General features: G+C 39.8%; 1 long non-coding RNA gene across 2 annotated transcripts; it reads left to right on the top strand.

Moving 5' to 3' along the window:
• The first annotated feature begins 32 nt into the window (after positions 1–32).
• Positions 33–24,420, top strand: LOC106026718 (uncharacterized). Of its 2 annotated transcripts, XR_001200294.3 has the most exons (4): positions 33–258; positions 14,604–14,685; positions 18,108–18,287; positions 23,778–24,420. It is a non-coding gene; the product is annotated as an uncharacterized LOC106026718 (long non-coding RNA). The 2 variants fall into 2 exon arrangements; XR_010048404.1 differs by lacking the exon at positions 18,108–18,287 and having other exon boundaries at positions 45–258.
• Positions 24,421–24,598: the final 178 nt, after the last annotated feature.

The raw sequence follows: 24,598 nt of genomic DNA, 5'->3' as shown, positions 1-24,598 counted from the left end.
CCAGCGCGCTTTGCGGGCGTGGGCGGGGCTTTGGAAGATCCAAATACTGAGCTCGGCGGGAACACCCGGGTTTTGCAGTGGCAGCTATGCAAAACTGCGTAACCTAGTTTATTACCCAAGTCTTGTTTCCTCAGCGAGATTCCATGAGTATTGCAGACTCGCGCCAGTTTCTCATCCCTGCGGATAAATGGCCTTGACACCCTCGCTGGGACCGAGTGCCCTGAATGTGCTTCTCAACCTCTCATGCACTGTGCACAGGTTTGGGGAATTGTGTGAGTGAGAAGTAGTATATTACAGAAGAGCCCACAAAACAACCTTCCGTTTGTGTGTGTCCACTGTACTCTTCCTTGAGTATCTTGTTTGCGTAAATGCTTTCCTTTCAGTTTTGGAATCCTCTTGGTCACTGCCTGGACATTTTTTTCAAGATTCTGTTGCCATTTATCCTCCAGTTTTATGATAATTATTGGTTTCTCCCACCAGATTTTGAACTTAAGGAGGGTACTAATGACTTTTTTTTTTTTTTTTTTGGTCGTTTTGAGATGGGGTCTCTCGATGCAGTTCAGGCTGGCCTTGAGCTCACCTTGTAGCCTAGGCTGGTCTCCAACTCGCAACGATCCCCTTGCCTCAGCTTCCCGAGTGCTGGGATTACAAGTGTGAGCCATCTCGCCAGGCTGACTTTCTATGCTCTCAGACCCGAGCCCAATACCTGAGGGAGAAAAACGGGCATTTTCTAATGAATTGTGTATTTTTTTTTCTTTGTGAGACCATCTTTTGATGGGTCCTTAAATGAAACAACTTAAGACAGCTCTGCATATGGCTACCAATTTAACATCTACCGGTTGCTAATTTTCTTGTAGAAATGAATGGATGAGAACCTTGATTCAGGAAGTTAAGAGTTTTTAAGAATTTACACTTTGGAGGGAAAGTAACAGGCTCACATTACTTAACTGATTTGCCTAAATTCACTGCAAGTTAGTACCTTTTAAAGTCTTTTCATGTATTTAGAACATTTATGCGTGTTAAACATTTTCCGCTACTCCCATAATACTCTGCGTTATGAACATTATTTACCCAGATCCCTATTGTTTCATATGTATGTACTCCAGCAGCTTATTTATGTACTACTTTTTATTTTTATGTACATCCATTCCTTTTAAAAGTAGCTAAAAATGAAACTAAAGGTTCAAATGAAATGGATTTATTATAAGTCCTTCAATTCCTTATGTATTGTGTATGAAATTGTCCTCTTTAAGTTCACCAACACTGATTGTTGTCATTTTTTAAAAGTACTGTTACTTTAGTGAATTAAATTGAGTAAACAGTCTATTTTGTTTGCCCCAGCACCTTGCATAATGCCTACCATGTATTATGTGCTTAATAAATATTGCTGAATGAATGAATATGACTGGTTCAGTGACTGGTTAAATAAATATTTGTTTAAAAATTGTCATGGCCAAAGGATCACAAGTTAGAGCCTAGCCTGGCCAGTTTATTGACTGTATCTCAAAAAGTAGAACACTGGGCCTAGTGTGGTGTCACACGTTTGTTATCCCAGCATTGAGGAGGCTGAAGCTGGAAGACTGCTGTGAGTTTGAAACCAGCCAGGGTTTCATAGCGAGTTCAAGGCCAGCCTGGAGGACATAGCAAGGCCCTGTCTCAAGAAAACCCCAGTCCATCAATCAATCAATCAGTAAGATAAAAGGCAAAGCTGTAGCTCAGTGGGAAAGCACTGGTTTCAATCCCCAGTACTATACTACCAAGAGAAAAGTCATGTAGCATGAACATTTTCACAATTCTTTTCCTGACTTTCTCTCTAGTCAGGTATCACACAAATATATAACAAATTTTTTATAAACTCGTATGTTTAAAAAGTTATAGCTATCTTACCATGTCTACAAATAATGGTCTATGTTAAAAGGTTGTAGTAGTCCATTGTTTGGAATTATAATATTCTTATTTGTGAGTAAGTAGATTTTCAAGTTTTTGCTATTATAAAAATACTATGACTACTGTTGTACAAGCATACCTGTTGTGTACTTTTCTGATTACTACCTTTTGATGAATTCATGAAAGTACCATCATGAGGGCTGGGGATTTAGCTCAGCGGCATAAAGTGCCTGTCTGGCAAGCATGAGATCATGAGTTCAATCTCCAGTACCAAAAAAAAGAAAAAAAAAAAGAGAAACTACTATCATGAGTGATAGAACTGTGGGGGACCGGCGGTGGTTGAAAAGATAAGAAGTATGAAATATAAATGACCTTTATTTTGAGAATGCAGGGAGAGACACCCCCGATCCCCTGGGGCGCAGCATCTCCCCCCAGGGTCGGAGATCTCTCCTCGGAACACGTGGAGTGGGGGCATACATGTACCTTAGGTTGGGGGTGGTGCCTAAGGGGGCATTAGGGATGCACAGGTAGCCCATTGGTATTCTTTTGGCGCCATAGGTAAATTCCTAAGGGTGGGGGAGATGGAACTCCTTGCTTCCGTCTGAGGCTTTACCAGCTATAGTGTCCTGACTGGGCCAAAACTCTTTCATATCCGGTCTTACGATTATTATTATGAAAAGAGGGGAAATTTTCTCTCTTTACTGCTTCCTGCTGGCTGGGGGCGCTGTACTGCGGTCTAGGGAGTCGATGGGATGACGGTTGATGCCCAGGTAGAAGCTGGTGCCAGGTGTTTTAGCCAGGATAACTTCACTGGTGAATGCACGTATGTTAGACTGGAAAAACAAAGAGACAAGATGTTATGAGGAGGCATGGCACTGTCATATTTAAGGACCCAGGTGAGGTAGAAGGAAAGGTTCTTCTGATTTAGACATGTCATTATATCAGGACTACGTTGAGGTAGGATCATTGTCACGGTGAGGTAGAATTCTGAAAAATAGGTGTGAGTTTAGGAGGAGTGAAGTTGCGAGAGATGATTACTCCCCTATCTGAAAGGGTAAAAGTTAAGAGGGTAGATGGGTAAAACTTGTCTCTGGTCCAGGAGTTGAACTGGAAAAAATAGGGGGAGCAGGGAAGACGGTGGCTGTACCAGTAGAGGGAAGGTAAGGGCCTAGGCTTTTAGGGATGTCAGCTATTTGTTTAACCAAATAGCTGAGGGTAGAAAGAACTAAGACAGTTGTCACACAGAACATTATAAAGATGATCTTGCGCATGATGTGGGAGTCTTTAGGCAAGACGGTCAAGAGTCCTGCTGTAAAAATGATCATTAATAGAACGTAAGAAATTAGGAACCAAATTGGATAACAAAACATGACAGCCTGAGAGTTATGGCTTTGGGGCCTTCATAAGGCAGAGATGAGTAGGCAAAAGGATGGTGAGATCTAGGGCTGGGAGGGCACCACTTAGCCTGAGTGATGTGAAACCAGGATGGCAGTCTAGCAACTTTGATCACTGTTGAGGTTGCCAAGAATATCAGGTATGGGTTGCTGTAACCTGGTTGTAGTCCTTGGAATGATTTGCTGTAACAGAACTTTAGTAAGTATTTAGCAGTCTCCCTGGTTGTGTGAAAGGCTTTTATGTATCCTGAAAAAGTATAAACAAAGTGAGAAGACAAAATGTATCTGTCAGTCTTGACCAGGGTTGCCTGAGAAATTGGTGAATAAGAAAGGAAGGGGGTGGTCTTATATCACTGGGGAGAGGTTTACTAGCGATAAATGTTGAGGCCTCAGTGTGTCTAAGTCAGACAGTATAAACACAAGGGAATGAAAGACATTTTTAAGATTTAGGACTGTAGAGTGAGTGGTGGAGGGAAGATTTGGCACCACTGGGTGGACTGGGAAGAAGCAGCCTGGGACCTGCATGAAATAGGCCCTGTTTGTAAATGGCATAGGTTGACCTTTAATACCCCTAGAGGCTGAGGATTTAATATAGTGGCCTGAAAACTCAGGAAGAACTCTGTACATATGGCCTCTATGTCCACAAGTATAGAGAATGTCTTACCTGAGACTTTTAGGGGGACTTGGGACCCTGAAACAGACACCCATAAAGGGGGCTGTTGTTGGCCCTGAGCCCCATCAGTCTTTGGCAGTGTTGGCATTGCCTGTTAGGGCTAGAAGTTAGGATGATTTACTCACTCTCTGATGGCTAGGACAGTCCAGTAGCCCTGGGGTAAGATCCCAAAGGAACGCCAGGAGGGGGCACTCTCTTGCCCAATGTCTTCCGCTGCATTTGAGGCATGGTCCATGGAGGCGGGGCCCAGCCAGCTCCACCTTGTGTCGGTTTACCTGTCTCAGAACTCCAAGTGTTGCAAGTGTTATTTTTGTTGTTGAAAATGTGAAAAGCCATATTAAGGTCTCTATGAAGTTTGAAGGTCAAGTTTTGCCTTTTTGTTGTGGGATCTGGTCTACAGTAGAAGGTATCTGTAGAATTAAGTAAGTATGCAGGAGTCAAATATAATCAACAGTATTTATAATTTTAGTAATAACTTCCCATAAGGAGGACAGGTCCAGAGAATTTTAGGAACTGACATGTTATTTATGTTATATATATAAGTATCTCTATTTTATTAAAATGTCTAATGCCATCTGAGTTTTAGAGGATGAGCCTGTTTAATTAATTTTTACCTTTTCATTTAGGAGAGAAATCAGCTGCAGTGTTATTTAATATCAGTTGAATATAGTTAATTATGGCTTGGTGGAGGGCTGAGCCAGGGCAGGCAGACAGGCTGGGAAAAGGTTTAAGTTTGGCTTCTGCCGCAGTGCCAGTTTTGTTGTTTTGCATGCATCATATAACTTTGTGTTGGTAAAGAGCTAGTGGTTCCCAGCAAAAGGAATGTATAATTATTTTTAATTTTAGTTGTTAAACATTTAGATTGTACATTTTTAAGCGTATATCTGGATCTGAAAGAAAACATTTGTCATGGCTGGAACACAAAAATGGCAGCAGAAACAATCTGAACTTTATATCTGAAAACACTAACATCATCAGATCAGCAATATAATGAGTTATCTGTTGTGCCTGTCTGCACCGGCAGACAGCCGTGCTTGAGCTTGGGGGTGGGGAATGGTCTGGTGCGCCCAGCATGGAGGTGATGCACGCAGAGTGAAGGGGGTGGGGTGAGCCTCGGGATGTAGTGCATGGGGCGGGCTGGGACTGCCCCTGGAAATGCACACAGGGAGTGGAGTTGGGGTGCCTCCTGAAGCTGGGGCTGCTCCCGGAGGTGCGGCCAGTAGCCAACCAGTGCAGAGCTGAGCCGCCACGTGGAGGAACTGCTGGCAGGACTCGCGGATTAGGGTGCGGCGTTAGAGCTGAACCCCATGCGGACCTGGAGTGCTACATGAGAGCTGAGATACTGCACGGAGTTGGGGCGCAGCGTGAAAGCCTAAAGCAGTAGTATCTCTCAATACTGTTAGGGCTGGAGCATGCTTGGGAGGTAAAAGCAGCCCGTGCATATCTCTCAGCACTGTTTGGGCTCATTTTTTCCATCTCGGCAGGGAATGGGTTGGTGCGAATGGCGGGGGGGAGAGGAGGGGAAACAGGGAGGAAAGGAGACACTGAGAAAGCTCTGAAAGGCCGCAGAGAAAGATCCTATTATCTCTTTAAGTGTGGGGCGGTGGCGGGAGGGGGGGGGATCCTGGAAGAATGAGAAAGGACACACGTACCCAAAACGTACCCAAAACATACCCAAAACGAACGCTTAAAGATAAGAGTTTTGTAAACTTGTCGTCAGTGTGATAAGCCATAGATAGGTATGTTTTTTTTTGGGGGGGGGGGACAGGAAGTGGTCCCCAAGATAAAATCTGGTGTGGGGTCTAGCCCACGGAGTTATAGCCAGATGAGGCAACGGACCGTGGTCTACTAAGTTTAAAGTTGTCACTTTTTACTCTAGACCGATCAGTATTTTACGGTTCCAAAACTCATAATAATTGGCCATCACCAATATATGAGTGGATTTCACGTGGGTTTAGTAACAACTCTGCCTGTGAGAAATTAAAAAGCTCTGAAGGACGTGGGAGTCCCCCAGTGTGGACACAGGTTGGCCCAGAAAGACCCTGCCTTGGGCTATCTAAGGACATGAGAGTGTCACACGAACCCACAGAAAGGGGGAGAAAACCCGCCTGGGGCCTGGCCCAGTGGCAATTTCTGGGGAGTTGCTCACCTGTGGTAAATTGGGTCTGTGTTGTTTGCGAACTGGCAGCAACAAGTTTACAGCTCCCGAGTGTAGAAGTGAGGAATTAATGCAGGATGCAATCCGGTCCTGGTCCTGAACGGCAGGGGATTCAAACTGAGAAAGCCCCAGGAGTCTCTCTCTGCCGTTCCCAGTCAGGGAAGCATATGACAGAACTGTGGGGGACCGGCAGCCCCCCACAGTTAAGAGTAAGTTAAGATAAGAAATATGAAATATAAATGACCTTTATTTTGAGAATGCGGGGAGAAACACCCCTGGTCCCCTGGGACGCGGCATCTCACCCCGGGGCCGGCTATCTCTCCTCTAAACACGTGGAGTGGGGGCATACATGTAGCTTAGTTTGGGGATGGTGCCTGAAGGGCATTAGGGATGCACAGGTAGCCCATTGGTATTCTTTTGGTGCTAGAGGTAAATTCCTAGGGGTGGGGAAGATAGAACTTCTTGGTTCCGTCTGAGGCTTTACCAGCTACAGTGTCCTGTCTGGGCCAAAACTCTTTCAATGAGATCAAAAGGAAAGGCACATTTATACATATGCTAAATATGACTAAATTGTCTAAAAGTTGTATCAGTTTATATTCTAATAGTGCTTGATAGTTCACTTCAGCACTGGATGGTAAGTACTTTTTAGTTTTGTCAAGTTAATAGAAAAAGAAAAAACCCTCTAATCTTAATTTGTATTACTAGTTTACATACCTTTAGTTTACATATACTTGTTAGCTCTTTGTTACTTTAAATTTGGTGAATTTCCTTTTCCTTTTCTATATTATTGTGTTAATCATTTTTATTATTGATTTTTAGGAGCTCCCTGATAGTAGGAATGGTAATAGCTTATTATTAACTTTTTATAGAAGGAAAAGTTTTTGTATACAGAAAAAAAAATCTACTAAGTCAACTCAAATAAAAACTGTAAGAGGAGGAGTTGGAGAGGATATTGTAAATAGCAGAGAATTATGGAAATAAGTAAAGATAGGAATTTCATACTTATAGTTTTACTAAGTAACTGAATTTCATACTTACAATTTTACTTAGTAACTGAAATAAAGCCTGGTGAGTACTCAGTAAAACTTTCATGAATGAATGATGAATCTATCACTCTAAAACCTGATCTTTCTGTTACTATCTCCTATGCTAATAACGGGGCTATGTGACATAGTCTTTATTCACAGTGCAATAATTGACTTCTTATTGACCAAGAGAAGGGACATTTAATTTTTATTAAAATTTGAGGCACTTCTTAAGGCCTCATATACTAGGCAAGCAATGTGATACTTGTTTCTTTTTTTTTTTTTTTTCTTTTTTAGACAGGATCTTGCTGTGTAGCTTAGGCTGACTTTGAATTTGTAGTATTCCCGCCTGCCTCAGCTTTCCAAATACTAGGATTACAGGCATGTGCCACCTGATAATTTATTTCTTAAACAGAGCTGAAAAAATGATCAATAAAGATATTTCATAGGAGCCTGGTGTGGTGGTGCCCACCTGTAATCCCAGCCCTCAGGAGGCTGAGGCAGGAGGATCGTTGTGAATTTGAGACCATCCTGGACTATAAAGTGAGCTCAAGCCTGGCCCAAACTGCATCGCGAGACCCTGTTTCAAAAAGACAAAAACAAAATCTTCACAGGGGGACTGGATCAGTAGACGGCACTACTTTTTATAGGTCATTAGTAAACTATCGAGCATTTAAAGAGTCAGATCAAAGTGGATTATTGAAAAAAAAAAAGCAAAGTTGAAAAAATTTCCCATGGACTTGTAAATCTCATTGCTGTGTTTAGTAACTGTAACTGATAGGTTGAACAAGTGGGATGTATTGGATGCATTTTGCAAATAATTACAGTATTTCTTTGTACATGTTAAAGCACACCTGAACCTTGAGTAAGATACAGTAACAAATGTTCTGACATTCAAGTAAAACAAAAAGTGAATTGGCTCACTAAACACTCTTAAATCAGTAATTAACATATCTGATACAAAAATATTAGGGGAGAAGCTTCTTATTTCCCCCAGTTTGAGACTGCCATAGAAAAGGGGAAATTTCGGTTGACTTCCTGCTTTGTCCTTTGTTTTTCTTCTAACACCCTCCCACAACTACCACCAAGTAGGTTGCTTTAAGTTTTCCAAGTGGAAACAGAAATGTGTACAAAGTTCTTAACTTGGCCTACAGTTCTGTGATTAAGAGTTGGAACAGTACTCTTGTGAGTTTGGCAGATATTTAAGACTGACACTTGTTACTTTATGGGTTCTTTGGAAACACATCAGTTCTAATGCCAGTGAGAAAACATTGGTAATAGCTGGCTCAAATTTAGGTAAATATATTTCACCTGGCTGTGGGCTCACTGCTAAATTGCCACCATCTGTGAGTATACCACTACCTTGCGTGAAAGTTTCTTCACCGTTCCATGTGACCCATTTCAGTAGCCCTTGAATGATCCAAAGAATCCAAATGCAAAATTCACCTTTGGAATTAACCAAAATGTTCCACATTCCACTAGAACGTTGATTCCACAGAAACAGTAATTTTTGTCTATTTTGCCCTCCACCGTGTTCCCCTGTGCCTAGAAAAGTGCTTGCACTTAGTAAGTATTGTGTAAGTACTACACAAGTGAGTTACCCAGATATGAGCCAGACAGTGATCCATTGTGACCCCTAAAACCTCCAAACCAAGAGCCATATATCAAGGTTCCATTAAAGCCTTGAAGCCTCTTTGGCTAGGCATGAATTGAGGGAAATCAGTGTCCTCTCACAGCCCACCAAAAGGTCTAATTGTCTACATTCCAACTCCTTTCTGACTTAGAAGTGGTTGTGAAGCAGAAATCCTTAACTAACTGCAACCATTTTGTCAATTAAAGCTGCAGTCATCCTCTTCTCATCCAATTACATGATCTGTCAAACTGAAACTTCTGAGAATATGCTAGAAACAACTTGCTACATATATAACTATGCTCATCACAAAATACCCATTGTACCCTGGCCTCCAGCAAAAGCTTATCTCATTCTTGTAATTTATGTCCACCACCCTACAAATAAGACGAGCTCTCTCTAAGCACCACTTCAGTCTTTGGAGATTACTCTGGGGTCTGCTAGCATCAATAAAGTTTCCTTTCTTCTGAGCTCCTGGCTACTGTTGATTCCATTTTCCCCACAACAGTTGGACAATTAAGAGTTGCAAAAACAGTGCCCCTCCCCATTCTTTGTTGACAATTTCTACTTCTGTTCATTTACCATTTAATTGTGGAATGTAGGAATTTTAATTCGTGAGAACCTCAGCCAAATCTGAAACATTTTAACATCCTACTATACGTATTAATACTTGGTTGTATAATAGTATATTTACATATTGTCTTCATATTAAATCACAAGTCCCTAGAGTACAAAGATTGTCATATTTCCCTTGGTATATAGATATATCTGTCACACAAACTCAGTGTTCACTGAATTTTAGTTAAAAGAGTAAATGAATAAAAGTAATTGTCATAGTAATAATTCCAAGTGCATTATATAGTACCAAACAGTGAAGTCCAAAATTGTTTCTGGTGCTCTAGCACAATTTTTTTTTTTTAAATTTGGAAATATTTGTAACCAAATTGTGAAATTGCTTGGATTTTAATGTCATTATGTTAGATATTCTCTGTTGCTTCTATGGATCTGTCTCACTGTGTTACTGATTGCATCAGCAAAGTCCCTTCCTCTCTGACTTTTAATCAGGCTCACCCAGCAGCAGAAGATGAGAAAGCAATGGGAGAGAAGAATCGGTATTTGTCACCTCCCTTTCTCCATGCTGGTCACAGGGTGGCTGTGGGCCTGCCCATACTCTGATCATGCTCTCCATTTGAACATACTATTTCTTGCTTGGACCATGACTGTTAAAAATTTTCACAGAGTTTAGAATACTTTTTATGTGAAAACATTTATCGTTTAAAGTTGAGATTATACTTCTAGGAAAGTTAATATGGGTACATCTGAAATAGCTGGAAAATAAATTATATATGCCTATCTTTTTCTTTTTTTTTTTTTTTTTTGTCTTTTTCCTTTTTATCGGTACCGGGGATTGAACTCATGACTGCCTGCTTGCAAGGCAGGCGCTTATGCCGCTGAGCTAAACCTTCAGCCCCATGCCTATCTTTTTCTTACTCAAATATGCAGGAAACAAAATGTTGAGTTTACAGTTTTATGTTTCTAATTAAAAACAATGCCTATTTTAATTTTTTTCAAATGAAGATCGTATGAAAAATGCTTCTTACAATGCACTAGGTAAGGAAAATCACTGTTAAGAATTTTAGTTATTTTTTCTCTAATATCTAGAGAAGGGAAGAATATTATCCTAAGAACATATTTTCTAGTAGTCTGTGTTCACATGTACATATTGTAGATGCAGCTCTTTCCAAATCAATTAGATTGATTTGACTCTAACTGAGCTTCAGTCTTGCCACACAGGTGAGAAATTCAGTCTCAGTTTATCATTGAGAAAAGCAGATTAAAAATCATCATTAAAATTTATAACAATATAAATAAATGTCCACAAATTTTTAAAATCATTATATATGCTCTTAATCTGCTTTTTTAAGTAAACATTGTTCAAAAAACTTTAGGTAAATTAAATTTCACAGTTAATTTGAACAAAACTAATTTATGAATTGGCCACCAGTCTGGACCAAAAATGACTGAGAATGCTTTACCCTACCACAGGGACCTCCGTATTTGTAGCTAGAAAAAAGGAAGTGGCGTACAGAGACAACACGTTGACTGTAGTTGGCTTTTGCCTTATATGGTCATACTTTGGCAGCTATCAACTTTTAATTGGTTGAAAGTTTAGCTGTTATGATTGGCTGAAACTTGCCTACTTGTTCTAAGAGTATACTCTCAGTGTGTGAACTGTTGATACATCAAATTAAGTTACACTTCATTCTGTAGAGAAACCTTTAGGCCAAACTTAAAGTGGGTATGAAGGTGGTGTTAAGCTAAACTTCATTCCATTTAACAACATTATACTAAACCATTTCTTCATGTCATATACTTTTGAATGTCTAATGGTAAGGTTTTCTGTCATGTTTCATGGTCTATACAGGCTATGTTTGCTAATTTACTCTAAACTAGCTCTGTCTGTATCCACTTCCTCTTTTTCCTGTATATTCAGAAGCTATATTCCCTTTTGGTAAGAGCTAACACTTGGAACAAAGCAAATTGGAATTAATAGACATAATTGGGAAGATTAATGATTTAGGTTTGTGTCTGTAGCACCTAATTTCCCTCCGTCACTGGATATGACCAAGATAAGCCTGTATAAAAGCCATTGGCATATTAAATTGCTTGGACATTTTTTCCCAGAAATTAAGCAATTATTACAGACTGTCATCTAGACAGTTGAGTAATATTAAATGTTACATGTCCATGGGAAGATTTCATCTTGACTCATATTAGAATTATTTTAATTCTAGAAAATCATGAAATAACTAACAATGGTGTCTAAGTTGGAGAACTAGAGTGTTTCTGGCCTATTCTTCCTTAAAGAAAATACATTTTTAGATATGTTTTGCGGTTGCCATTTAGGAGTCAGGATATATCCTGAGCCAAATCCCTACACCATGCTCCGAGGAGCCGAAAGCCATTAAAAGCCCAAGGGAACAGATGTCCCTTCTGTTAATGAACAAGTGGAGCTCTTCTGTCAGGGTCACTTTGGAGCGTCTCCCTTCACCTGTGACTCACAGAGTCACTCAGACCGTGTAGAGGCTGTGGTCAGGCTGCAAATACAGCTCAATAGCACAGGGCCTGTCTGGTAAATGTGAGGTCCTGAGTTCAATTCCTGGTACCTAAACAAGTAAATAAAGGCTGTCATCAAAAAGGGCAGAAGTCAGACTTCTATCAGTCATCCAACACACATTTGTTGTTCACTTTATTCTAGGTTTGACATTGATATAAAGAGCTGAAAATCCCTAAATAAAATGGACAAAAATCCTGAGAGAGGATGAAATTACAGAGGAAATGGATTTAGGATTACAGGTAGCAGTCTTAGGCCATTCATGATAAAGACTTTGAGTGAGATAGAAAGTTACCACAGGGAGGGGCATTAACATAGTATTATAGATTAAAAACTGGTAGTCAGTTTAATGCTAGTGGAATTAAATCACCATGGTGCTGAGTTAGATGTTCCAGCTGAGGAAAGTTGCCAGCATAAATAGAGATGTGGAAAAGGAGAAGGGAGGCGTTAAGGCGTGGAGGCGTTGTGGGTTTCACTATGTGTTGCTGTTTGAGCCCTCAGTTGTCCTGGAGGAGCTCTGGTCCTTGCATTGGACATCGATTCCTGGCTCCGGAGGGAAAGGCATGTGCTGTTTAATCTCCAGGACAAACTCGTCACGCTGGCTTCCTGGCATGTACTCGGCTGTGCTTATTGTTGGAGGAGCTCGGGGCTTCCATGTCACTGAGGATGGCTGTGGTGCTTTTCAGGACATTCCTGGTCTTTGTTGTGAACGTGACTTCTCGGCTCCAGCATAGAACCCTCATCCCACCTGCACAGCTCCTTCACCCTGCTGGCGTAGACTTTCTAGCTTTGACTGATGACCTTTAGGCTTTCCCTGCACAGATCTGTAAAATGGACTGCTGTGAGTCCTTTTTGTGGGCTCTAGACCTCTAGTTGGACTCATGGTAGGCATTGTCACGAGCTCTGGATCTTCATCTGGGTCATACAGGACATTGTTGTGGGATTCAGGTCCTTGGTTAAATATTTTATGTCTTTGATGTTGTGGATAGATTTTTTGCAGTTTCTTGTATTAACTCTGGGTGACCATCATAAAATAATATTATAAATTCCATGTTGTGATTTTAATTGTTCTCCTTACAACCTGTGAGTACAACATATAGAAAATTCATGCTTGACTTTTTTTTTTTAACTGCATCTCACTATGTACTTCAGGCTAGCTTTGAACACACTGTGCAGCACAGGCTGGCCTCAGATTTGTGGTAATCCTCCTGCCTTGACCTCCTGAATGCTGAGATCACAGGCACCTGTCACATCTGGCCATACCTGGCATTTTGAAAAGATAATTCTGATCCTCATATTGAGAACAGACGATAAGAGGCCAACTTTGGTAACAAGATCATGGCCTTAACAGTGTTCCAAGTGAGAGTTGACAATGTCTTGGATCAGAGTTGTGAGTGAGTTGGTTGCAGTCGTTGAATTCCTGCAATATTTTGAAAGTCAGATCCTACAGTACTTTGCTAATAGACTGGATGTGGTGTGTTAGAGCCGTGAGGCTGGAGTGAGGGTAGATTAAGACTTCCAAGAACCGAGTGCTAGAATGCTCAGTTTTAAGGTAAAACTGTGTTTGTATTTGAATTTAACTACTAATAAGGTCTGAGACCTTTGAGACATTTTTTGGTACTGGGAATCAAACTCAGGACCTTGCCCTTCCCAGGCAGGTACTTATGCCACTAAGCTATGTCCTGGCCAACCCTTCTTTTGTGTGTGAAGGGAAGCCTATAAAATGGAATGTGATTGGCTGGTGTCTTCTATGACTATTATGTTGATTAAGACAAGTTCTCATTTCAAGTGCTCAATATGCTGCCTGGCACATTGTTAAATACTCCATAAACATTCGCTATTACTATAGCTACTTTTAGAACCAACATTTCTCTTCCAAAATGTTATTGTTGCCTTCATGATAATACATACCCATATAATCACAATAGTAGTAAGGCTTATTTATCTAGATAAAAGTGGTGAGCTACATTCCCAATTCCTCTCTTAGGTAAGTTATACTTTTCGCCAAAACTACCTTTTAAAAAAATCTTGGCAGCTTTTCAAGTTCTCCTAAATCTTTAATTTGAATTAATGTCTTTTGAAACATTTTCATTATTTTTATTTAGCTACCAACATCTGTGTGACACAGTAGTAGAAAATGTTCTTTAATGGTTTCACATTTAGGATGACTGATTGCTGCAAAATTGAAAACATGATTGGTAGAGTTTGAAATGAAACTACTTTTCTTAAATAAGTTTCAATAATAGTTTGGTCTGGAAATTATTCCATTCTTTTTAAAAAAAGCACCTCATTTTCAAAATCAACATTTTGCTATCCTAGCACAATAAGATATATTGTTCTCATTTTTATGTAACTCTATTCTGAGATTGTTTGGGAGACTGTTTTATGTATTAAAAACATGTATTTATTTTTCTAATGGACCATAATGGGAATTTTCTTTTAGTGTTAAGGATGGCTTCAGAATTTATTTTCCTTTGGCTGTTATTCACGTGGCAAAGGTAACAAAATAATTGACATTTTATGATGGGAAGGGTATTCTCATGAATAAGCCAAACATTTATTTCTTCTTCCCCTCAAATGGGAGAAAAATTCAGTCACTAGTCTATCAGTAGGGTAATTATTCCTGAGATATTCACAATGAAAGTAATGTGCCTTTTTAAAAAAATTAACGTTTTTTTAGAATTTTAAAGTTAAAGATGCAATTCCCTTCTCCCCTGCTAGGTGGCAGTTAATGTCTTCAAGAGAACCAACTCCCCAAAGTCTTCTACATCCAGACAGATACTTGCATTTTCTCTTCTTTAAGGTAAGAATTCTTTTAAGTATAGTATGAGGTTTTTTTTCTGTTTGTTTTGCTCAATTGAATTTATATTCATCTTTTCCTTTAGTTGTTAAGTATTATACATGCAACTCAAGCATGGACTGCTATAGCTAAAGAAGAATAGATCATATCTTTAAGCGGATGGCTTCCAAATAGAGCATATATTCATGAGTGGTAGAGAGTGGGAAGTTGGTATAACTTCCCTGCAAGTTTTTTTTCCATGTTTACTAAGGAAATATTCCCTGCGAAAGGAATTACAATTGACCCATGCTAACACATACCTAATTAATTATCAATGTAACAATTAAATATAAAACAAGAATGAAGGAGGAAAATAATTTTAAAGCTCTGAAAGCTATTTCAGCATGTAAAATTGAAAGCTATTTTCAGCATGTAAAATTTTATTTTCAAGTTACCTACAGGAGCAACAGTAAAATAATTCTTCATATAAGTAACAGAGAGACACAGTGTAAGAAGCCAAAACTTTGTTTTCTAGAAAAATCTGTTCAGATTCCTAGCAAAATTTGATGATAACAACAGTTTCTTCTTTTTTTGCAATACCAAGGATCGAACTCATGACCTTGCTAAATCCCTGGCAATGACAATAGTTTCTATGACACACACACATACACAAACCAACTGGGGGCCAGGGATTTAGCTCAGTGCCATAAGCACCTGCCTGGCATGTGTGAGGTCATGAGTTCGATCCCCAATACAAAAAAAAAAAAAAAGAAAAAAAAACCAAACAAGTTTCTATGTAAGTCTAGAAAATCTGGTTTACATTTGCCTTTTAGTATGTTTATTGGGTATTTGTCATTATCTGTGACCTTCTTTACCAAAAAGAATGTATGTAGTAGAAGTTTGTTCTGTATAAAATGCAAAATATCAAATCCCTGTTCAAAGAAGAAGCCAAAGACTCTTTTCAGGCTGGACTCAGTGAATCCTAACACCAAAAAGAAAAGCTGTTTCTGGCATCCTAGACGCTTGCTGCATCCAGATGGTTGGTCTGTAGCCTGGCCAGGACCAAACCCTTCCTGCTGGCTGTTCAGCTGGCCTTGGAAGACAGCCCCAGGCGATACCAACTTCCATACCCCTTTCGCTCTTGAGTGTTTGGAATTGTAAAAAAGAGGTGGGACTTCTAATGTAAATTAGGTTGGTTGAGTAAGTCATGCTTTAATCTTGAAGTTGAGTTAATAAATATTTATCCACATCACCACCCCCACCTCCATAAGTTTCTGCTCACAGTAACTCAGTCAGCCAACTGGCATTTGAGAAGCACCTTTTGGAAGGGAGTGTGTGTGGGCAGCTTGCAGGTGAGGACCGGAGTGCCAAGGCAGCCCATGCGGTTTGTCCTGTGCCTACACCCAATACCTGACTTGGGCCTTTCCAGAATATTTGTATACACAGAGCAGTTCTGCTGTTTTGGATGTGGGTAATTTCAAAAAAGTGTTTTTTAAAAAATCACTCGTTGACAGGACTTCTTCAGCAAGCGAGAATGCATAATGGCAGATACAAAATGATCACATATAGATTTAAGTGGGAACTTCTCGGGAGCAGTTGTGCTAGGAAAACAACTCTGTACTGTTTTAAAAGTACACTTGGAAATCTTGTTAGTGGCAGCCATTGTTTTCATTTTGGATTTTCAAAGGTTTGTTTGTACGTGGGAACTTCACCAGAAAGTACTCCATAAAAGCCAACTCCACACTTGAAGGCAAAGTTTTCCTATGACTTTGCTTTTCTCCCCTGGAGAGATGTTAGTAACTGATTTGCAAAGGTGCTTTTCAGTTGGCCAAAATAGACATTTTCAAATGAAAAATGTATGACTCCACATCACTTTCCCTGTTATATTTCTTCACTCACTGTTATTCTTAATTATTATTATTTTGGCCATTGCCAAGCCATTCCACTTCCCATAGGGCTGATTCCAGAACTGAGAAATCCAGGCCAAGGTACAGTCGTGGTTTACAGCGCACTCTGAGAACAATGGGGGAGAGACCTACCAAAGGGCTAGCTTTTGGAGGGTTCTCAAAGGGAGGGAGAGAGGGAGAGAGAAGAAGGAAGGGAAGAGGGAGGAAGAGAGACAGACCAGAGGAAAGTAGAACTGTAGAGAACAGCATATAAACAGGACCTAATGAAGCCAAAATTAAATGGTATAATTTAAGATAAATTGAGATAAAAATAAGGAAGTATATAAAAGAGAATAAAAGTACATCTGATGCATCTACTGATTCACAAAATTTTGCCTGGAGAGATGGGTGGTTCCTTTGAGCAGCTGAACCTCTCTTAACAACCAACATTTAAGGGCACTCTGGCACAGGCCTGCCTTTGTGGCTTCAGAACTGCAACACTTCCCCTGACCTCTCCACACGCCCAGCTCTGATCAGCTCTCCCTCCTCGTGTCAGCCTCCTTGCCCACAGATGCCCAGAGCTGCCTTCTGTGCCATGACCCCGTCTCCTTGCAACTGAGATGATGCAAACTGGGACCGAGCATCCAGCTATGTTGTCTCAGGCCACGCTGGGTAACTTTCCTTTCAGCTGGACTCAGGCCTTTCCTCTGAAAAACACAACAAACCAGACAGGCATTTAGCAAAGATTATGTCATCAGGGGAGATATGATATCATTTATGGTTCAATGCACATTTCCAGAAAATAAGCTGAGATCATGCAAATACAGAAAAAGCAAAAAAGTTCATTGTTTTTTTTTTTTAACATAACTGCCTATTTTCAGTTTTAAACATACTTTCTAACTATTAACTGATGTCTCATGGATTATAATCGGGTTGTCATAAAACAGTAAAATACTACTCCCACCAGAAAGAAAATGTGAGAAAAAAGTTCTTGAAACCAAAAAAAAAAGGAACTAAAGTGTAGTTAGATGTGAATTTTTTCCTCAGAAAATTTGAAGAAAACAGTTGAAGAGGAAGATTGTTTTTACAATGTCAATTACTTTATTTTATTTATGTATTTATTTATTTAGTATCAGGGATCAAACTCACTTTTGCCAAGCAGGCATTTATGCTGCTGAGCAAAACCCCCAGCCCCAAGAATAAGTCATTTACTGTTCTTTTTCTAAAGTATTATTTTTGTGAAAATTACTCATTTTTTTCATTTATGGGTGTGTAAAAACTTAGGAGTTCCATTCTCTCATTCTAGTGTTGCCAGCATGAGAAATGTCAGCAGTCAATATATCTAACAAGTTTTCTCCCTCAATTAAAATACTGTTTTTCTCTGCTTTCCCATTGCCATGAGAATATACATGTAAAAAAAGAGTAGCCTGGCATAAAATCCTTCAATCGGATTCCGCAACTTTAATGTTATGCTAAATGAGAAGTCTTTATTTAGTTTTGGTGTTTCCAAATAGACCTACAAGTTTCGATCCTACTAGTTTGGGCCTCTCTGTCCTCTAGCCCTTGAGCTCCTGCCAAAATCTGCTTGAGTCTGTTCATCTAAGAAGATGAAGCCTCACCGTATTTCTACGTAGCATTTTTGTCGTGATGCAGGCGTACACAGAGCTGTGGGGAGCACCATTCTGTCCCAAGATGGATATGGAGATTGGCTGCCATCCTGTTCAGCCGGCTCCAGAGCAGGTCAGCTCCGTGTCCCTCTCTGTCAGCCCCTCCCAAGGTGACTTTTAACTAACTAGCAGGGCTCCTGAGCTCGGACCCAAGTAGCTTGTAGAATTCCATGCTAGAATCTAACCAATCTGTATTTAAAATCTTTCCATTACTACCCTCTTGAAAATATTACAGAGTACAAGTATCTTTACATTTATAAAAGTAAAAATTTGATAGTGTTTTTCTGATTTTTGTCCCTCTGATGACTTCACTGATGGATGGTGACTCAGTTGCATACTTGACATCTTACCTCCGGCTCACTTTGTAGGAACAATCTCCTCCCTCGTCTGGGGGTGTCTGTCATCATTCATTTAGCTGACTGTACCCTCCAAAAGACTCTTCCCACAAAACAAACAAAGCTTCCAGTTTGCTGGCAACTTGTTGAAGGCAATTGACTGCTTTTTAAGAGAAAACGTTTCCTTCCCCTATTGTGTCACCTCTACCCCTAACACACTTCTCAAAGCCTGGCTGAGTCCTTTGGATTGCCAGACGACGGCTTCCTTTGGGTGTGGGGGAAGCAGCTGGTGTCGCAGACTTGACTTCTTTAAGGAAAAGAATCATTGCTGTCTAGTCACAATGTCCACACGGCAAATGTCGTCACCTGTTGTAAGGGGCTTCCCAACGTGGTCCTTCCGTATATTTCACAGGAGAGGAAATGAGGTCCAGAGAAATTGGGTTGTAGTTCAAGTTCTTGAGCAACTCAGTTCTTCACTTATTTAGTGCCATGTACGGCCATGGCAGGCTGGGGAGGCCTGCGGGTGCCCTCTCAGGACAACTTTAAGAGCATAAAGGAAAGTACAGGAAACTGGACCCATTCTCTAAACTGTATACAAAAGCTACCACAAAATGCATCATAGATCACATGTAAGAACTAGACTTTGCACTTCTTAGAAGACAACATGGGTAAATCTTATGATCGCTTCATGTACCTTCTTAAGGACAACTTTATTAAAGTATAAGCCATATACCATAAAACTCATCCATTTGAAATGTACTATATACAATTCAGTCATTTTTAGAGTGTTTACAGGGTGGTGCAGCCAAACACTGGGATTTAATTTTAGAAATTGATTTGTTGTTGTTTTTCTTTTAAGAAGAATCTATTGGCTCCTGTACGGAGAAAGTTAAGCAAAGACAATGAGATCTGGATTTTTCTGACTGTCTGTTCCTCTCCTTTCCTGTTGTGGTTTTTTGTTTTACTTTGTTTTATTTTACTCTATGGGACTAGGAATGGAACCCAGAGCCTCAGCCACACTAGGCAAGTGGTCTGCCACTGACCTGTATTCCCAGACCTTTCAAATTTTTGTTCTGAGACAGGGTCTTGCTAATTTGTTCAGGCTGGCTTCCAGCATGTGATCCCCTTGCCTCAGCCCTCTAGATAGTTGGGATTGCAGGCACGTACCACTGCACCCAGCTTGTTTTATTTTTTAAAACAGCTTTATTGAGATTAATTCAGATGCAGTACAGATTTACCTTGAATAGTTTTTAATATATTCGCAGAGTTGTACAACCATCACCTAGACAATAACTTCTTAGATATGACATCAAAAGTTCAAACAATAAGAAAAAATAAATTATACTACCTCAAAATGAAAAACTTTTTTTTTGAGACAGCATCTCAGCATGTGGTTCAAGTTGGTCTTCAACTTACTGTGTAGCCCAGGCTGGCTTGCGACTCAGGGTAATCCTCTTGCCTCAGCCACTTGAGTTCTGGGATTACACGTATACACCACCACATCTGAATACAAAAGTAAAATTTGATGTTGCAAATAATAATCCCAAAGTAAAAAGGGAGCCCACAGAATGGAAGGAGATATTTACAAATTAAACACCTGATAAGGCATTTGTATCCTGAATATACAAAGAATTCTTATAACTCAAAAACACAAAGGCAGACAACCCAGTTAAAGAATGTGCAAAGGTTGAATGTGGTGGCATCCACTTGTAATCCCAGATGCTCTGGAGGCTGAGATAGGAGGACCACAAATTCAAGGTCAGCATGGGCCATATAGCAAGATCCTGTCTCAAAATTTAAAAAAAACAAAAACAGGAAGAGCTGGATATGTAGCTGGATGGCATAGAACCCCTGGATTTGGTCCCCCATATCACAAAGAGGAAGTCAAATATTTGAATATCTTCTCCAAAGATAATATACAAATGAGCAGTAAGCATACAAAAAAATGTTAAACATCATTAGTCACTGAAGAAATTCAAACCACATGCTATCATCAAAATGACACACAGTAACAAGAGCTGGAGAAAACATTGGAACTTTAGAACCTTTAAAACACTGCTGAGATAATGTGAAATGGTATAACCAGTTTGGAAAACAGTTGGTATAACCAGTTTATACCAACAGTTATACCAGCTGGTGGTTCCTTGGAGGTTTAAACATGGAATTACCATGTAACCCAGTGGTTTTACTCCTAAAGATAAACCCATGAAAAATTAAAACATACTTCCACACAAAAACTTGTATGCAAATGTTCATAACATTATTCAGAATAACTAAGAAGTAGAAATAATTTAAATAAAAACACGGCGTATCCATATATAATGGAATATTGCTTGGCAATAAATACAGCTAAAATTCTGGAGGGTAGATGGGAGGAAAGTGAACAAGTACAGTTAATGTTTACCTATTTATTTATTTAGGTACCAGGGATTGAACTCACGACCTCACACTTGCCAGCCAGGCACTTGTGCCACGAGCTAAATCCCCAGCCCATGTAGCTCTCTTTTTGTGGTGATGAAAAATGTTCTAAACCTAGATTATAGTGGTGGTTGCATAATTCTGTGAATATCTTAAGATCATTGAACTGTACATTTTAAGTGGATGAATTTTATAGTCTCGCCATAAAGATGTTTTAAAATTACCAAGGAGTCCAAAGGAAACAAACTATTGAAATTTATCAGAATATTAAAATTTTGTGTAATAATATGTGCTTACTCACACATTGAATTATGAGTGGGTCTACTACCATAATTTTGAAATAGTAAGTTAAAGCATATACTTGAGATACCAGCAAAAAGTGCAAAAGCATTAAGAAAATATCTGTGATTGCAAGTCTTGAAAGTCAGTAGGGCTGCTGATGCTCTGTGGACTTTTGCCTGCATTAATTACTGACATGCTCTGTGCCAATCTAAGCCTTCAGATGAGAGGAGGTGAGAGGGCAGAGATGGGGAGACCGTGAAGGAAATGCTAAGTTTCAACTAGAAGTCAGTAAAACTAATGATGTAACTTTATTTTCCTTCCAAGTTTGTGAACACCCTGAACTTTTGCTGTAGACTCAGAATAAAGACAGTTGAGGGTCCATCAACCCCAGGTTAAAAACCTCTGGGAAAGCTGGGCATGGTGGCTCACGCCTGTAATCCCAGCACTTGGGAAGCTGAGGCATGAGAATCGTTTGCAAGTTCAAGACCAGCCTGGGCTGCAAAGTGAGCCCAAGACTAGTCTAACCTGCATAGTGAGACTCTATCTCAAAAGGACAAAAAAACCCAAAAACTAAAACAACTCTGTGGAGGGATATATATGAGAGAGGGAAAGAGAGAAGAAAGGGAGAGAGACAGAGAGACAGACAGAGACAGGACAAAGAGAAAAGAGATTTGTCTTAACGTAGTTCACTACCCTTTCTAACTCTTTTTTTTTCTTTCAGTGAAAGAGATTTAGGTGAAAAAGAGTATTATTTAAATTCTGCAGACTGAGGGTTTTTGAGCTGCTGCCCCCCTGTCGTCCCGCTGTCCCCACACCACCCATACAGCCTGCGGCCAGCGTGACCACCCAACCACGCTGCTTTTCCCTTTTAACAGAAAGTCCTCGTCTAGACAAATAATTGTTGTTTAGAGCTGTAGCAGAAGTATGGATTTTGAAGTGTCCCCAGTGGGAATAGTTTCTAGAGTTTGCCTTTCTTTGCCTGGCAAGGCAGAAAAGCTGCCAGCACTTGTGTGAGTTCCCCGGAGATAGGGTGGATGATCAAACTCAAACCACTGCTTTTGGATTTTAAAGAAAGACAGAAACTCTCTGATTTCCAGGGGAGCTTACCAGAACATAGCAGATGATAAAGATTCAAACAGGCGCTAATACATGTGTAGTCATTGAGGAGTGAAGTGGAGATGAAGAGAGGCAATTAAATAATTCGCTTTCATCATGATCAAGGACCATGAATGGGGCTGGGAGTTCAGTGGTAGAACATTTGCCTAGCATACACAAGGCCCTGGGGACAATAAACACTGGATGATTACAATATGAACACACAGAGTCAAGTCATTAAAAAATAAAAATGAAATGTGCGATATCTCCGTCACTGTGTGAAAGCAGGGACAAGGTGTTCTATGGGTCCTCCTCTGAAATTTGTCTGCTTTCCTGTCACCTCTACATGTAACCCGGAACTGCTCACTAAAGCAGTGGAACCTGGACTGTGATTTAGAATGGGGCATTGAGACATGCTCCCTTCAGGGGTAGGAGAGATGGTACACTCTGGGGACCCCAGCTCCTTGAGAGGCTGAGGCAAGAGGATTGCAAATTTGAGCCCAGCCTGGACAGGAGGATCACAAGTTTGAACCCAGCCTGAACAAGTTAGTGATTCGATGAGAGATTGTCTTTTTAAAAAAAAAAGACTGGGGATTGTAGTTCAGTGTAAAGCCCTGAGTTCAGTTCTCGGTACTGGGGGAAAGCATCTCTGGGAAATACACATTGTGTACCAAACCAGTAGAATCAAAGGGTAGACTATTTTAAATATCCTGAACATCACTATACATATACCAAGTGGAACACAGAGATAATTTTGATAGCAACATCAATAACAGCTAATGTTACTGTTATTACTTATGCATTGTTGTTACTATTACTAGCATTTTATATATGTTTGTTTAGTCTTTATAACACATCCACTAGGGAACTATTATTGTGCCATTATGCTGAAGAAGAAATTAAAAGTACAGAAAAATTAAGTGTTTTACCCAAGATCATAGAAGTAGTAAGTGGTAGAGGTGGGATTTGACTTCAGCCTTGGTCACTCTTCCACGGGCTTCTTGGAAAGTGTTTGTGTGTGTGTATATGTGTACCTGTATGATATATACACACTTGTACATGTAGATGTGTGAATGTGTACACATATAGATAAGTGCACATATATACACATGTGTGTATACAGACATGGTAATATACAGAGCCCACATGTACTAGCACACAAAAGTCAAGTACGCACAAACTCCACATTCAGTGATACAATACTGATAGCTTGACTTGGCCATGGAGGGAAAATGGCAAAAGCAGTAATCATGACTTAATTATTTTGAGGGACTGACTTCCAGCACCCCACTGGGTACATATATCACATAGACATGAATATAATATTTTAAAAACTAAATATTAAAATAATTCACAATATAAACCAAAATAATCTACGAATATAAAATTTAGACATTTTAAGTGCAATTACCTTTCTTCTTTTTTTCTTTTAGACAGGGCTTCACCATGTAGTTCAGGCTGGCCTTGAACTCACAGTGATCCTCCTGCTTCAGCCTCCTGAGTGCTGAGATTACCAGTATGCATCACCACTCCTGGCAGTGTATTACCTTTCCTTGACCATAACTCTGTTTTGACATGCTTTCTCGCATACACAGTCCATCTAGGATGAAAGACCAAATAAAAGAGATTACTCGATACTTGTTATAAAATATTAATCTAGTTCTTAGTTTGGGGGCTGGGGGTTTAGCTCAGTGGTGTACATGCCTGCCTAGCAAGCATGAGGTCACGAGTTCAATCCCCAGTACCAGAAAAAACAAATAAATAAGTAAATCTTAGTTTGAATAAAAGAGTACGACTGTCTAAACACTTCATGGTGGTCCTGATGAGTCCTAAATCTGCTGTGTTGCTGTATGAGAAATATGAATTAAAAAGCCCTGTTTGCATTGTTATTTGTTTTGCTTTTCATTTAGGTCATGACACAGTCGGTGAAGAAGATACATTACAATGTCTATTTGCTGAATTTGATAAAATGTGCCTGTGGGTTTTTGTGAACTTTAATATGCAACTTATTGCCTAAGAGCCACAGAACTCTTTTTGTTTAACTTAATAAAATCCTCTGGATGCAGGTTAACTTCCTTTGCTCAGTACTTATTATTGTCTCATCTGCGATGAAATGGGAACTGTAAGCATTTTGGTAAATGGGTTGAAAGACTTTTAAGTATCACTCTAGACTCTTGGAGTGTTCGGTAAAGTTCAGTAAACGTATGTTCAGTAAACTCATTTTATTTCTTGTAATGCAATCCAAGTCTAAGAG

This window comes from Cavia porcellus, unplaced genomic scaffold (assembly GCF_034190915.1).
Source record: "Cavia porcellus strain 051 isolate PalLab524CR breed Dunkin Hartley unplaced genomic scaffold, mCavPor4.1 scaffold_6, whole genome shotgun sequence".
In the NCBI taxonomy this organism is placed as follows: Eukaryota; Metazoa; Chordata; class Mammalia; order Rodentia; family Caviidae; genus Cavia; species Cavia porcellus.
Note: the sequence above shows the minus strand (reverse complement) of the source record. Positions and strands in the feature narration are given on the sequence as shown.